Source organism: Octopus bimaculoides, chromosome 8 (assembly GCF_046866305.1).
Source record: "Octopus bimaculoides isolate indiv1 chromosome 8, ASM4686630v1, whole genome shotgun sequence".
Taxonomy (NCBI): Eukaryota; Metazoa; Mollusca; class Cephalopoda; order Octopoda; family Octopodidae; genus Octopus; species Octopus bimaculoides.
The window spans coordinates 55,578,010-55,594,827 of record NC_142935.1 but is presented as its reverse complement, the minus strand read 5'-3'; the positions used below and the strand labels follow the sequence as shown (position 1 = coordinate 55,594,827).

Below are 16,818 nucleotides of genomic sequence, written 5' to 3'. Positions count from 1 at the left end.
AAAATTTAATATGAATTTCTAAATGCTCAGTTAAGAACTTTCTTCTTAACATAAAATGCTATCGTTTGGTTTGGGTTTAAAAGTTCAAAGTGAAATAAACCTTTCATATCCCACCAAACAAATAACAACACCTGGGGTGCTGGTGTTTCTCCTTTCTCTACCCATTGTCTTTGGCGCTTGACATTTTTATAGAGAAACCATTTCTTGTCACCAGTCACTATTCAGTTGAAAAAAAGATTCATTCATGAGACGTGACAGCAAAAACAAGCACACATTCACTCTCTGCGTGCAATTAGACTTGGAAGGTTTGTGAGGAACTCATTGATCCAATCTGCTGACTTTTCTGATGGTATACAGGTGTCAATGAATGGTTGAATGACCAAATCCAAGCTTCTCTGCTAGTTTCTCAACAGTTACAATGGGATTTTGCAGCACCAGGTTTTGCAGGACATCCTTGCCAAGCTCTACAGATCTTCTAGGCTGTAATTTCCAGCACAGAATTTCTGAAAATATTCTTTGATTCTGTTCAAACCAGCCAGATCTGGTTTCTCACACCTACCCTACAATGTCAATCTAAAAATAAACAATTATGTCGTCAAAATCTCACACTGATTAGATGATGAATGATTAATACAAAACAAATGAATAACTAAGCATTATATTTTGGCAAAATAATCTGATTGCTAAAGGGTTAAACAGGATATTTGGGCCTGATATGACCAGTTTAAATACTAGAGGGTTAAGCAAGATTTACTTACTATAGGGAGCTGTACTTACATAGAATACAATCAAATAATGTTAATTTTGATGTCAATAGTAACACTACCATAAGACAGGTATTTTTGAATGGCAAAAATAGTAGTGCTGAATTATTTTATAGCAGTTATCTTATAGGCATGTCTGTTTATATCTTGAGTTCAAATTTTGCCAAAATCACCTTTGCTATTCAACATTCCAAAATTAATAAATTAATTACCAGTAGAGTACTGAGATCAATTAAATTCACAACACAACTGCCAGTAACACATTATATGTGTGTTAATGATGGAAATTAATACTATAATGGACTTTGTTATAGTAATTCTCAAGAAAGCAAAACTAGATTCATTTCCTGAGAAAGTAATCCAATGGATGGTAACACCTGCTATGGGAATCAAGTAAATTAAGCAGGAAATGCATGAGAGAGACTTGATATTTAAGAGTGTAGCTACTTTCTGCTAATACATTGGAGAATTATGAAGAAAAAAATAACTGAGAAAAATATAGAACTAAAAAACTAGCTAATTCAAAACTTCAGGAATGTATGCATGAAAGAGAGAGAAAACAAAGTTTATGTATGCATATGTATGTAAGATGAACAACTGTATGGACTTGTATGTTATAGTCTAATCAAATGTCACCATAGTTTTTTTTTGTGTGTGTGTGGTAATGCTGGCCCCTATCCAGTAGCAAATTATGACAACTCTCAGCTCACAGAAAAAGCTTCTAGCAATTATATCATCATCACCATTGCTGTTATTAAGAAGCTCATTAAGTAAAAGAAAAAAATTAGTAACTATGATATTTGAAAAGCAAAAAGTGAATACTCTAGTCATTGCATGCATAATTCAATGAAAGAAAAAAAGAGGAGAAACACAGAAAAATAAATGGGTGGGGGTGATAGAAAAACTGACAGGGAAAGAACAGAAGGAAGATTAAAACACAGACATAGATAGAATCAGAGATGCAACAAAAGAAAAATAGCTAGATGAGGAAGAAAGGCAGATAAATACAGAGAGATAGACAAAAGATGAATTAGGAATCAAAAAGGCAGAAAAAGAGAAATGGTAAATATAAATGAGTAAATAGAACAAAATATTATTTTTAATCATCTGATTAACTTTCCAGGACATTTGTTTATTTTTAATTTTACTAGTTTGATATTACATTGATATTACCAGAAATGATGAAAAATACAACGTAAAATTAATAATAATAATAATAATAACAGTAATAATAATAATAAAAATAACAATAATAATAATCATAGAGTGAAGCAATGTATTGTTTATACTTACAGAAGCACAATTTCACAGTTGCTCAGATGATGGACATTTGTAAAGTTTCAGCAGTCAGTATTTGCCGGCCTCTGAAAATAAGGATACAACAGGAAATTAAATAAGGGAACTTGGGAGATGGCAGAGCTGAAATTAGTTGACAGTTATTCCCAAAGGCAACGTTTCATTACTTTTCTTAAAGAATTCGCTTATGCAAAATATAAAAAAAAAGACATTTAATATATGTATGTATATATATATATATATATATATATATATATATATATATATATATATATATATATATATATATATACATATATATATATACACACACATACATATAGTGTGTGTGTGTGTGTGTGTGTGTGTGTGTGAATTCTAAGTTAAATAGACATCAAATATCAATGTATTTTATCTTTCTTCTTGTGGGTTTTTTTTTTTTCTCAATGGAAAGTCCATAGTAAAATAGAATCCTTTAAACTGAACTCACATGAATGAGGGAGATAATAGAAAGGAACAGTTGTTTTGTTGCTGAAGGGGGAAAAAAAGAGGAGAAAAAAATAGTTACAGTTGATTAGAGAGTATGGCAGGTAATGAAAAGTTCAGAAAGCAATTCTAAGCATTCCAATAGAGTGAGTAAAAGATTTAGATGTGGGCGGTTTTGATGCGGAATTCCTTAACTTCACCATAAGTTCAAATGGCAGCCCCAGCTTGAGAAATATGACAAGTCCAAGGGAGCAGATATTGATTTGGGGATGGAGAGGGGTAGTATGTTGTGAGATGGTGTAGGGAGGCATAGAGCTTTGGAAGATACTCGGGTTTTCAATTAGAGGAAGAATATAATATCTATTTCCCTTTCACTTGCTTTTGTTTTGTTTCAAACTCAATAAGAACAATAATAATTTCTAATATAAACACAAATAATAATAATGATGTCAATGATGATTTCTAACTTAGCACAGGCTTTGGAGGGGGGGGGGGTTTGTTGCTTTTTTCATTTTTCTCCCTCAAGAGATTCACGGAGGAGGAATAAATAAGCTAAGGAGAGAAAAGAAGAAGAAAGAAATAAACAATGAGTTAAATGATGTGGAGAGGAAAGAGATACATCTCTCTCTCTCACTGTGTCTGATTCTCTGTCTTTTACTGAGCTTCCTTTACCCACATGCACTTTCTTCTGATGACTAATGACGATGCAAACTGATCAGATACATTATTGCAATGCTAATTAGGTGCTGGGGAATTATTCCTGAGCAAAACATGTTCAGCACATTCCTCTGAGGTTTTAGAATATTACTTTGATTAAATTAAGAGAAGTTTTGCTTGTATCAGATCGGCTGTGAGATTTTGTGGCTTTTAAACACTGAAAGAATCATACTGCACTAATTCCTCAAATAATAACCATTTTATGAATAAACAACAACTACAAATATTAAATTAATGATACATAGTTTATTTGTTTGTTTATTTTTACATTATTTGCTTCTTTTTTATTATTAATGGTTTGTTTCCACTCCTGAAAACCTTTTTTCCCCAAATCAACAGCATTAATAGTTCTTTAACACATTACTGAGCATACCAATTCCCAGAGCCCTGTTCTTCTGTGATAGATTGGGAAAGAAAAAAAATTGAAACTATAGAAGACAATTAATCTAGCAAAATTTTACACATTTTTCATGCACCAACAATTTATAAATTATTTTCTTAATAATATGGAATAAAATAAGGAAGAAATATATCATATACCAGAAACAAAATTCCAAAACACTGAACAACATTTAATAATCAGAGGAATCATTCTACATATTTTCTTGAAAAGAATGAGTTGACTATGTCTACAAATTATTCTTCCTGAATTCTGAAAGTTTTTGATAACAACCCACTTGAGACCATCCAGGGTTCTGTGTACCAGCCCACTTGAGACAACTCATGGTTCTATGCAACCAACCTGTTCAAGACAGTCCAAGACTCAATGATGCCGGCTTCCTGTTAAGTTAACTCTTTAGCATTCAGATTACTCTTTCAAATGTAATGCATATTTTATTTTTAGAATGATATTGTATGGTAGATGCCAGATCAGGCCAGTATGTCAAAAGTGAAATTTAATATTAAGTATGGTAGACAAAATATTAAGTATGGCAAACACTTTTTCTGGCTCTCTGCATTCTGAGTTCAAATTACAACAAGGTCAACTCTACCAATAATCTTTTGGGGGTTAATAAAATAAGTACAAAAGCTGATCACCAGGGAGAGGGATCTCAATGCAATCAATTAACTATTATTGTTACTATTATAAGGGTGGTGGACTGGGAATCATTGGAGTGTCAGCAAAATGCTTTGCAGTATTTATTTCAAACCATTATGTTCCAAGTTCAAATCTGGTCAAGATCAGCATTGCCTTTCGTCCTTCTGGGTTCAATAAATAAAGTACCAGTTAAGTACTGGAGGTCAATGGTTTCAACTAACTTCAACTACTTCACCTCAAAGTTGCTAGCTTTGTGCCTAAGATAAAAGAACGTGCTTTCACTTCACCACCGAGCGCAGCTCTGTGCGCCTTGGGTATGTGCTGTGGTGCTCTTATGGTTACTGTATTGAAAGTGTCTTGCGTAGGATGTGTGCTGTGCCTATTATTATTATTATTATTATTATTATTATTATTAAGAAGGCGGCAAGCGAACAGAATCATTAGCTTAAAGGTATTTTGCCCATCGCTACATTCTGAGTTCAAATTCTACCAAGGTTGGCTTTCCCTTTCATCCTTTCAGGGTCGATAAAATAAGTACCAGTTGAATACCAGGATTGATGAAATCGACTCATCCCCTCCCCCAAAATTACTGCCCTAGTGACAAAATCTGAAACCATTATTATTACTAAGGTGGTGAGCAGGCAGAATCGTTAGCATGTCAGACAAAATGTTTAATAGCATTTTGTCCATCTTTATGTTCTGAATTCAAATTCTGCCAAAGTAGACTTTGCCTTTTCTCCTTCCATGGTCAATAAAACAAGTACTAGTTGAGCACTGGGGTTAATGTTATTAATTGACTACCAAGTCCCCCAAAACTTCAGGCTTTGTGCCTATAGTAGAAAGGATTATTATTATCATTATTATTATTTGCTGATACAAATTACGTCCAGATATCATGTGTGCACGCATACATGCAATGTGCATCACTATGCTGTTATCTGTCAACACAAATCACATTTGCAGCTGTAAGCTATATTCAGCACTCACACCACAAGTATCAACTTTTGTATTGCTCTCCTCCACCACCACCACCACCAATTCTATCAGCAGCAGCAAAGCCACAACCTTCACCAGACCAATCACCACAATCGCCCATCATCTCTATCATCGACATCAATACCACTACCACCACAGTTATCCTCAGCACCACAATGACCACCATGATGAGGAGGCTGCAATGACCACTACCACCACCACCACCACCACCACCACCCATCATCTAGCAGCCTACAGGAAGAACAAGAGATTAAAGAGTATTTTAATCAGTGGACTGGAAGCATCATATGTGTTTGACCAACTCCAGCCAGTTATAAGCACTGGTTGATGGTCTGCAGGCCCTGAATCAAATAAACCCTACCTAACCTACCCCACACATACAGACACCTTAAAGTTGTACCTGTCTTCATCCACATAACAAAAGTAAAAACAAGCAAAAATATAAAAAGGGCAATGTGGTTGATATAAAGTAATTGATGTAAAATTAATTATGGATAGTTGTCATGGAGACACATGTTTATCTCCAGTAATTAGTTGAAATAGTCTCTAATGACCAGTTAGTCTTTACTACAGCATATTTCTTACAAGGCAGCTTTTTGTTATCTCAGCTAGAAAAATTGAGTCACTTCCAACCCTATTTCTCTCTTATACACACAAACACACACACAAGCACATACATTCACACACAAACACATACACAACAATTCCTAATCCTGACTACAACTATTAAACAGTACATGTAACATCCACCACCTACTAAGCATACACGACACACACAAACATGCACACCAGCAAGATATACATCAGATAAATGTATCTATATATATATATATATATATATATATATATATATAACCCATACACTAGAGATATATACACACAGCCACTACACACAACGACATCTAAAGAGTCTAGAGTGAATGTAACAAAAGTGTAGGAAGACTTTATTATGACTATTACGGCCTCAGCCATTCAATTATTGACAAGATACAGAGACAACTGAAGGCTTGGTGGCTGATCATGTGACCACTTCATTCATATTAGCAAGGGCTTGCATCCCCTGCTGTTACTGCCACCACCACCGCTACTACTACTATCAATGATAATGCCTACTTTAAATGCATTATGCTGTGTAGAAAAAGCAGTCTTTAATCTGTAATAATCTATTGTAATATCCCAGCACCAAGTCTATGGATTTTATTGATTAAAAAATCTGATGAAGAATACCAAGAAATACTTTAAATTTATTTTTCCTGAGACAATAGTTTTTTGGAGAGCTTTTATTCTCACTAAACCTCTATTCTTTTGTTCTAACATTTTTTTTTCCAGATGTTATGTATGAATGAAATAGTTCCTCACAAGATGCTTAATCAATGAACTAGCTATGAGAACACACATTTGTACAATTATAAACAAAATGAAAACAAAGCTTAATTTTTTATTTATTCCATTTGTAGCAACCTTCAATGAACTAATCTTACAATGTATCGTCAATTATTGGTTGATAATGCCATGACTTTGAGAAAGGCATAGCTGTGTGACATCTACCATTTTCTCATGAAATATCTCAATGTGGAAATATATTCTAAATTTTTGAAGTTGCTTATTTTCCATGCTTGTTTTGCATGCTTATTTTTTAAGTTGTTCCACAAATACTATTCATAGTTAGTTGCTTGCATATTTCAACTAATCTTGAAAATAATGAGGAATGTAGAACAACATAAAACCTTATCGTTAACTGCACTTAAACTGGAGTTTTGAACACAAGGTTAATCAAAAGACCAGATGCAGTCTCATCGCAAGTTAATATTGAAACAGTTCACAAAGAAGTGGCAGCTGATTGATAAGATAACAGAGAAGCAAATCTTGCAGTCAAAGGTAGAGGTAGTTGAAGTGATTGAGTGGACAAGATATTGAATGGGTTACATACTTACAGGAGTTCAAATCTCCTGTTGTTATTTCACTGTCATTCTGAGTATAGAATACTACATATTACATTCTATCAAATCATCTGAAAATAATAACCACATTCAGTCCAAGGGAAGATTTGTCTCTCTTCCATTTCAATTATAAACACAGAGCTAAGTAAAGATTCTTAAAAAGTAGCCCGCAGAAACATTCATCATTATATATTTTACAAGATTAATTAAGTGGTCTTGAGTTTATGTTCTAAATAAAACTGTACCAAATAAGACTAATAATATAAAACAAAATATGATGCTTTAAAATTTCCACTTTCAAGGATACTAATTTGAAAATAAATCAGATTTACAATGTTTAATGAATTATATGGGGCTGTGTGGTAAGCTTTGTTTCTCAATCACATGGGTCCAGGATCAGTCCCACTGCATAGCACCTTGGGTAGATGGAAACTGAAAGAAGCCTGTTCTGTTGTGTGTGTGTGTGTCTCCCCTTCCGCCGCTTGACAACTGGTGTTAGTATGTTTATGTCCCCATATCTTAGTAGTTCAGCAAAAAGAGACCAATAGAATCAGTACCAGACTTAAAAAGAAATAAGTCCTGGGTTTGATTTGTTCGACTACAAATTCAAGGCAGTACCCCAGCATGGCCACAGATAAATGACTGAAACAAGTAAAAGAAAAGATAATCCTTCACAATATAGTTTTTATTTCATGTAACCCTTTGTGTTACATTCACTGCAATTTGTGAATGTTTTATCCTTTACTTAGAAAAAGAAATATGGGTTAGTTTCAAAACAAGGCAAGCATGGAAAAATGGCCAAAAAAGAAGAAAGCAAAAAATGAAATATATATAATCTATAGATGTTACGTGAGAGATAATATGTTGAAAACAAGAGTTTAATATTTAATTTCATGTGTGTGTGTGTGTGTGTGTGTGTGCATGTGTGTGTGTGTGTGTGCTTGCATGTATGTGTGTGTGTGTGTGTGAAAATGATAAAATAAATATAATTTACAATAAAAATTTAGTTTCTTTTTAATCAAAATATTAGCAACTTTACAACAAAATATCTCATTACAGTTTGTCTGCATTTCGAATCTCTGTCACTCACTCCCACTCAGTTTGTATTAGTTTCAACTCAGTATGACCGATGTAATCTGTAGTGTATTATACATATTTGACGATTAAAACTGAATTCGGATTGAAGAACATGTAAAAATATTTCATCAAAAAGGCTGTAACAGACATTGGAACAAAGCTGCATCTTTTGTGTAAAGTTATCAAAAATACATATCAACTGGCTCACTAGGGAATCACTTTAACCCTTTAGCTTTCAAACTGGTAATATTTGGCCTACATATTGTTTTATATTAAAGCTGTCAAAATCTGGTCTCTTACACCTACCCTACAATGGCATCATAAAAACATGCAATCATATCATTGAAATCTCAAAGCAACAAGATAATGCTTATTTAATACAAAACAATGGGTATTACATTTAACATAACGCTATAGGATTAAACAGTGTTAAATTAATACATTAAAAGAGTAAGGCAGTGAGCTGACAGAAATGTTAGCACGCCGGGCAAAATGCTTAACGGTATTTTGTTTGTCTTTAAGTTCCAAGTTCAAATTCCACCAAGGTCAACTTTGCCTTTCATCCTTTCGGGGTCGATAAATTAAGTACCAGTTGCATACTGAGTCGAGCTAATCGACTGGCCCCCTCCCCAAAGAAGAATTCCTAACATTAGGCTACAACAAGTAACGTTAGATGCCAAGAACCTTCATAAGAATCCTAGCTGTCCTTAATAAATACTGTTTTCTGGAGCTGCACTAAACCAAGTTTTATGCCTATTTCCTCTATCCATCTGTTCAAATCTTTAGGGATATTATCATTGTCGTCGCTGCCACCACCACCATCATTAATCCCATTGAAGCCAACATTGCCTTTCATCCATTCAGGGCTGGGAAAATACTGAGGATAATATAATAAATTAGCCCCTCCACTGAAGTTCAGGCACTGTGGGTATATTAGCAACAACCATTTTTATTATTGGATCAGAGAATTAGTGGAAACAGACAAAATACCAGTTCTTAACATCCTGAGTTCAACTTAGCCTTTTGAATTTTCTACGGTCAATAAAGATTAAGTACCAGTCAAGTATTGGAATGGTTTTAATCAACTCCCTTTAAAACTACTGGCTTTGTGGCTAAATTAGAGACAATTATTATAGTTATCACTGATTGTTAGTGTATTCAGACATGCTACAATCACTGAATTTCAAACATGCAATGATCCATCAACCATCTTTGCTGTCAGTAGTAGTTTGACAGAAAAATTAGTACATTATTGGAACAACTGAGATCAGGAAGGTGTTGAAAAGTTGAAGAAACAACAGTAGCAATTTACTCTGGTTTGAAGAAATCACAAGGAAATAATGCTGTTGGAATTTGAGCTGTCAAGATAATACAATGTTGCAAGTGCTAATTGCATATTAAAACATTGTTCATGACTTTAGCCATATAAAGTTAGCCTCATTCAATCAATAATTTCTAATGATAAACAGAAAAGGTTGAGACTAGCTGACATGTTATTAATAAATCTCTGCATATTGCCAAACAGAGTAATGATATCAACCATCATAACTATCTGTAACTTAGACCTGCTTGTAATTGTTAGTTACCCAGGTTGCAGCTCATGGAAACAATAAATTACAAAGGAAAAATTATAGCCATTTCTCAGAGAAATAATAAAATAGTATGATTCTGCAATGGGATATTTTATAGGAGGAAATCATCACATACATGAACAATGTGTTAGAGCTTGCTTCATTATTTTTTTCTATTTGGTGTATTCCTTTTTGTATTTTTACATGGATTATTCATTCTTTTAATGAATGGGGTAGTTGATTTGTCAAAACAAATGCTAGCTTAGGATGCTCATCCTACTTGCAAATCATTGCACTATGAAGTAGGGAGTGGTATATGTCTTTTTATTCAGTCAAGCAAACTTAGAGCATGGATAGGTGTCATACTCATGGGAAAACAACCCAGAAGATGTAGAAAGATCTAAATTTAAAACCGTATTATCAGTATTCAAACACTTTAACATCCTGTCATTTATACACTTTGAACATTTGACAAGAAAATTACATTCAACTATGTTTACAGTTTGTGGTAATTCTGTTAAACTGACTAACATGGTCAGGAACTGAAACTTCACTATAGTCATTGCAACATGTGTCTCTCTCTGTGTTACCATATTTTCTGACATACAAGTCAAAATTTCCAAACCAAAATTTAGTCATAAAAGGTAGGTTGACACACAAATATGATTTTGAAGGACCAAAAATTATGCTATACACTATGTTGGCTTGCATGCTAGAAAATATGGTGGTTTGCTTGACCAATAAATTTCATTCCTACTGCATGACTGAAGCAATTAAGGCATTCAGCTGTAAAAATAACTACATCAATTAAAATCATCTCAGCCATGCAAACAAGAAAAACTGATGTAAAACAATAAATGCCCTTATTTGTTATTTTCTATTTTTTTTTACATTTGTTTTCCCTCATAATTTTGTGTGCTTGTAATGATTTGAAGAAATGTTGGTATGTTGCATGACTTTTAATTAGCACAACATTCTTTTTATTGCCCGTTTAGAATCTTAGTGATAATGAGAAAGTAAACATGAACTATTAATAGCTTAATTCCAATTGGCACCCAATTAGATATAGTAAATATCTATATGTCATCAATATAGTATTTGTGTTATTTCTTCATACTTAAGTTCCTCAGTCACTGACCTATATTTTTAGCTAACTTATTATTTAAGATATTCCGCAACTGCTTCAACAAGTGTGTACAAGTGAAGCAAAGCAACATAAAGCAGTATTCATTAACAATCACAATCAGATAATTATTAGTGATAACAGTAGTCAAATTTACTTCAGTAAACTTCTGACATGGAGGTATCTTATCAAGCAAAACACTACATTGGTATTTGTAATTGTGTAGCATTCAGATTACTCTGTCAAATGTAATGCTTATTTATTTACATTGTTCTAAATCAATCATGTATTATCACACTGCTTCAAGAGTCCAATGATGTGACTTTTTTCTCTTTCTAGAATGACACTGTAGGGTAGGTATGAGAGACCAAATTTGGCCAGCTCGAACACAAAACAAGTAGAATATTTGGGTTGAATATAGCTGGTTTCAATGTTAAAGGGTTAAATCTAAGCTCTACAAGATGACAAAGTGAATTTATCAGTCCTGCCAAATTCTATGCCAGAAAGAAAAGGCTAATTTCTTAAGAAAAAAAAAAATATCTATAAAGTACAGATTTTTTTTAATACAGAATTTTTAAAACTCTTCTTTTCCTTGGTCCTGTCAATTTTATTAATGTTTTTACAATAAAGTTTTTAAAAGACTAAATCATGCAACTCCATTTAAAGATAAGTTTTTGTTCTATCTCAAGATAGATCACTGGTTCTTTTTCAATTCTTTTAGTATTACTAGTCAATTAGTTCATTTAACTAATTAACTAATCAATTGTTTGATTTCTTGGTTAATTAATCAGTCATTTTGTACCCATTCAAGCCCTTTCTTCTCCAGTTATGCTTCAGGTCTCTTTGTGCCCTAGTTTATAGGTTCTATATTTATATGGATGTAAGTGAGAATGTGTAGGAGATAAAGAGAGAGAGAGAGTGTGTGTGTGTGTGTGTGTGTGTGTGTTCATGTACACACACAATGTGGATTCTGTGAAAGGTATGAGTGGTTAAATGCTTAATAAGCTTATTGAAGAATATACAGAGTACGCTGGGTGCTATATGCAAGAAGTTAAATGGCTATTTAGAAACTTTGCTATTGCCAGGCGCATGTGCCATTGCAGGCAGCAAAAAGGAAACAATTTGAATATTTGTAAATAAATAATAAGAACACATTGGGTCCTACTTTGGCAAAATGGTGGCAGTAACATTTTTTATGACTTTTCCATCATGAATATATATAACCATAAAAAGCAGTATGCTCCTAACTATTCAAAAATATTAGGTTGTCACACAGGGAATGTCTTTCAAAGGTAACAATAAAAATGTTAGAGAACTGATTTATTTAATCAAAGTATGATCCATGTTCATTTATGACTTTTGCTCAATGTTTCTCTAAATCATATATGCCATCTTTGAAGAAATTTCATATTTTGCTGTGATAAACTGTCCGAATGCTTCAATTACTTCTTCTCTATTTAAGAATGTTTTATTGCATATGAAAATGCTCAAATAAGTGATAATCAGTAGGAGAGATACCAGGGGAAATAAGGAGGATGTTGCAAAATCTCATGATTCAGGCTGTGCAACTTTTGGACAGCCTGAGAAGTGTGAGGACATGCATTGTTGAGGAGCAAAATTGGGCCATCTCTATTTGCTAGTCTGGGTTGCTTCTTTTTCAAATTCTTATGCATACAATCAATTTCTGAGCAATATGACATTGGTGTTACTATTTTTCCTTGTTGCAAAAATGAATAAATGACTAACCCCCTTCGCAGACCACCATATGGTGACCACTAACTTTACGATAATTCCGACATAATGAACCTCACGTGTATCTTCCTCATCATTTATATTTGAATTGGCTTAATTCTGTAGCAGTCTTTTAGTTTTTTTGTAGCACACAAAATAACAAACATACGCACATTATGATGTGTACCTGATGTGTTGTTCAGCTGTGTTTTATTTGGGAAGGAGACAAAATAACACACTCCAATATCTATTTCAAGATTTCTTAAGCTTTTGACTATGCTGGAGAACTTACAAAACATTACTGATCATTTTGTGGGAAGTGAAACATTACACACATCTCATATGTAAAGTTACAAAAAAAAAAAACAATGTTTTGAAGGTAAAATTCTAGGGAAAGAATGGAAAACTATTAGTTTGCCTCATTTTGTTAATCATACTTATGCAGGTGCAGGCATGGGTATGTGGTAAGAAGATTGCTTCCCAACCACGAGTCCAGCTTCACTCCCATTGTGTGCTACCTTGGGCAACTGTCTACTATAGCCTCAAGTCACTCAAAGCCTTGTGAGTGGATTTGGTAGAGAGAAACTAAAAAGCCCATTACATACACCTATATATATATTTGTGTGTATGTCTTTGTCCCCCACCACCACCACTGCTGCTTGACAACCAGTGTTGGTATGTTTGCATCCCCATAACTTAGTAGTTTAGCAAAAGTGATTGATAAGCACCAGCTTTTAAAAAAGTATTGGGGTTGATTAATTCGACTAAAAATTCAAGGGAGTGCTTCAGCATGGCCACAGTCTAATAACTAAAACAAGTAAAAGATAAAGCAAAACGGTGAATAACAGGTTTTTCAAGATGCTTAAGCATTAACATATATTTTCTAAATCTCAGACCATATATTTAAAAATCAGTGGAGCACCTCGATAACCAACCTTTCAGTGCACCAGTGTCATAACTCAGAGAATGTTTTTCAGTTGTGTTATATAGTAACAAAACTAAATGATACTAAATAACATATTATGATGTGTTGCACTCTACATGTTGTTTTGATGTGCTGCACAGAAAAAAAATAACACACTTCAATGTATGCTTTAAGTGTTGTATAAGTAAACGAGCAGATTGTACTAAATGATACACTGTTTGAATGTCTAAAATGCTTCAGTTCAAAACCACAAGAAAATTTCTCCCCACTTTTAAAAAAGTGTAAAGTTTGAATAAAACATGGAAACAGGAAATCTCATCAAATATTGTTTAATTAAGATGTACCATCAGACTATGCCACAACAACTAACTTTACCTTGAACTAATTAACAAGAACCAGGATGCAAAAGCTAAATGAAACAGCAGAAAGATTATTGATGACAGCTTATTGCCTGTCAGAGATGTTGTTTTTTTCTTTTTATGTCTGAAATAAATGGTCATTAAGTTTAGATTAAAACCACTTGAAAATAATTGAGTTCACAATAAATCAACTATTGGCAACAAAGCAGTAAGTAATAGCAGATTGCTATCATATATTGTTATGAGCAGCTGTGGACTAAAATGGGTGAAGAAATACAAGAACAAACTCAATAAAACTTATTTGATAATATCCTCATTGAGACAGGTCAAAACAAATTTCAAAAAAATTTTCAAGTACCAAGATACACTACTTTAAATTACAGTGGGTTAATCAAGGTGGGAATGTCAAGGATCATCTACTGAATCAAGTGACCAAGAGATAAATAACAGCTAGAGATGACAGGTATGCACCCCATGTAACTATGATCAATCTAAATCATTTAGAAATAGTTGACATTTCATTCATATGGGGAGTGGGGAACCTTTTTTTAGCAGTCCCTTATATTTCTTACATAAAATTTGACAAGTATAAAACTTTAATTCATGTATGTATCTTTACAATATCAGTAATCCTCATGATACAAATCCAACAGCTTCCAACCACATCTAACACTAATATCCACATTTAAAGACAGTTGACATACAATTTGCAGACTGTAACAGGCTTCTACCATATAATTATAACTTAAAAGATGCTATGCTTGTAATTATATGTTGCATAGTAAATAATATATAATTACTGTAATAATAATTACAAAATTTGTAGATTTGGGACCAGTGAAAATTATGCATATAACTTTAGATAGGTGATTCTAACTAGCTGCTATGGACCTCCAGAGATTCTACACAGTCAGTCACAGTACTGGCTAGGAATAGAGCTGAATTTCATTCACATTATATGCTATGATCTTAAAAAGAGGACACATTAGATAATGTAGTCTTAATCCTTCTGATACCAACCCACCTGAGACTGCCCCTGTCTCTCTGATAAAAACTTCAGATTTTAAAGTAATCTAAATTTAAATCTTCCATTAAAAATTTATGTTAATTCATAGTTCAAACACCAGCTTAATAGTGAAGAAGTTATTACACTAAATTCTTCAGTGGTTTCAAAATTAACTGAAATAAAAGCAGTGTGTTCCAACTGGAGTATAACAAAAGGGTTTAAATGTATTATTATGTTTGGAAAAGGGTAATGAGATCATCACTGAAAACCCATTTGATCAAAGGGTGCACAGAGAGAATAGTTACTTTAGGAAACATATAGGTGATTGTGTTTAAGAAGCTTGTTTTGCAACCAAATGATTTTGGGTTCAGTCCCTCTTCGTGGTACCTTGGGCAAGTGTCTTCTATTATAGCCCTGGATCAATCAGTGCCTTGTGAGTGAATTTGGTAGAAAGAAACTGTGTGTGTGTGTGTGTGTGTGTGTGTGTGTATTTGTGTGTGCAATATATGAATGCATATGTCTTTGCGTTTGCCCAAGCACCACTGCTTGATAACTGGTGTTGGTTTGTTTACATCCCTGTAACTTAGGAGAGAAGCAGTTATGGGTTTGCAATAAGTGCATCTGGTAGTAAATAATGCCTCAATTACATACTCATGCAAGCAGGGGGAAACAGACATAAAAAGCAAAGGCAAAGATGAAGCATCCATACAGTCACTAGGTCAGCTGGAGTTAACCAAATCTCACTCAAACTAGTCCCTACAATTAAAGATGGCTCTGTAAAAAGCTTTGACCAAGCATGTCTCTCTTTCTCTCACACACACACACGCATCATTGCTTGCACCACAGCCCATCACATGGATCATCATTAGCATTTCTACCACCACAACAAGAACAAACTAATTAGGAACATGAAACAGCTCATAAAGGCTGGTGGTATTATAATTTGTGAAAATGGGAACCTGTTGAATAATAAATGTATTCATTGCCAATAAAAACAGAAATAGGGGAGTAGACTGGGGCCAAGGGAGAAGAGGGGGAAATGTGGGATCAAAAGAGAAAATTGGTGATGTTCGTAGGAGGTGACGTGTGGTAGGAAGTTGATTAAACTATAATAAAACACTAAACAGCTTGCTAATGGTAGGGAAAATGGAGTGGGAGGGAGTGTAAAGAGGTTACAAAAGTGATGGCCAACAGTTTTGGATAAAATTCATCACACACATATATATTTAACAACCACTTTTCCATGATTGCAAGGGTCAGACAGAATTTGTTGAAGCAGATTTTCTACAGCTTGATGAACTTCCTGTCGCCAACATTCACCTGATACCAAGAAAATTACACACACACACACACACGTCTGTGTGTGTGTAGATAGCTTAGCTAGCTAGATAGATAGATCATCAAAGTAGTTTATCATGGACCAATAGCTGGATTACTACCTCCCACTTTGGGGTATGCATTTGCAATCCAGGAACAGGAAATATCAACCTAGTACCTGATGCACAAAAGGAATAGAGATGCAAGAAATGCAGTAAAATGTGACAACCGATGCAGACTTTATGGAATTAACACCAAAGATATTACTCACATCATAAGCAGTTGTCCGAAAATGTCATCACGGCATTATCTACCAATAAGACATGATGTTGTAGGTAGGACACTATAATGAAATCAGAACCCACAGTATGGTAGAAGCCATACCACTCATAATAAAAAAAGAGTACTCATGGAATGTACCAGTGAAGACCTCAATAAAATGTAAGCACAACAGACCTGATATAATAATTTGAGAGAGAAGAGAAACTGTGC

The 16,818-nt window shown here is 33.8% G+C and overlaps 1 protein-coding gene across 17 annotated transcripts in view; it reads right to left on the bottom strand.

Moving 5' to 3' along the window:
- Positions 1-16,818, bottom strand: part of LOC106877252 (uncharacterized) — a 163,959-nt gene that overhangs the window by 72,860 nt on the left and 74,281 nt on the right. For all 17 annotated transcript variants that reach the window (XM_089356492.1, XM_089356494.1, XM_089356486.1 and 14 more), the window contains one exon: positions 2,058-2,128. The gene's annotated coding sequence lies outside the window, so the exon portion shown is untranslated. The remainder of the gene's footprint in view (positions 1-2,057; positions 2,129-16,818) is intronic.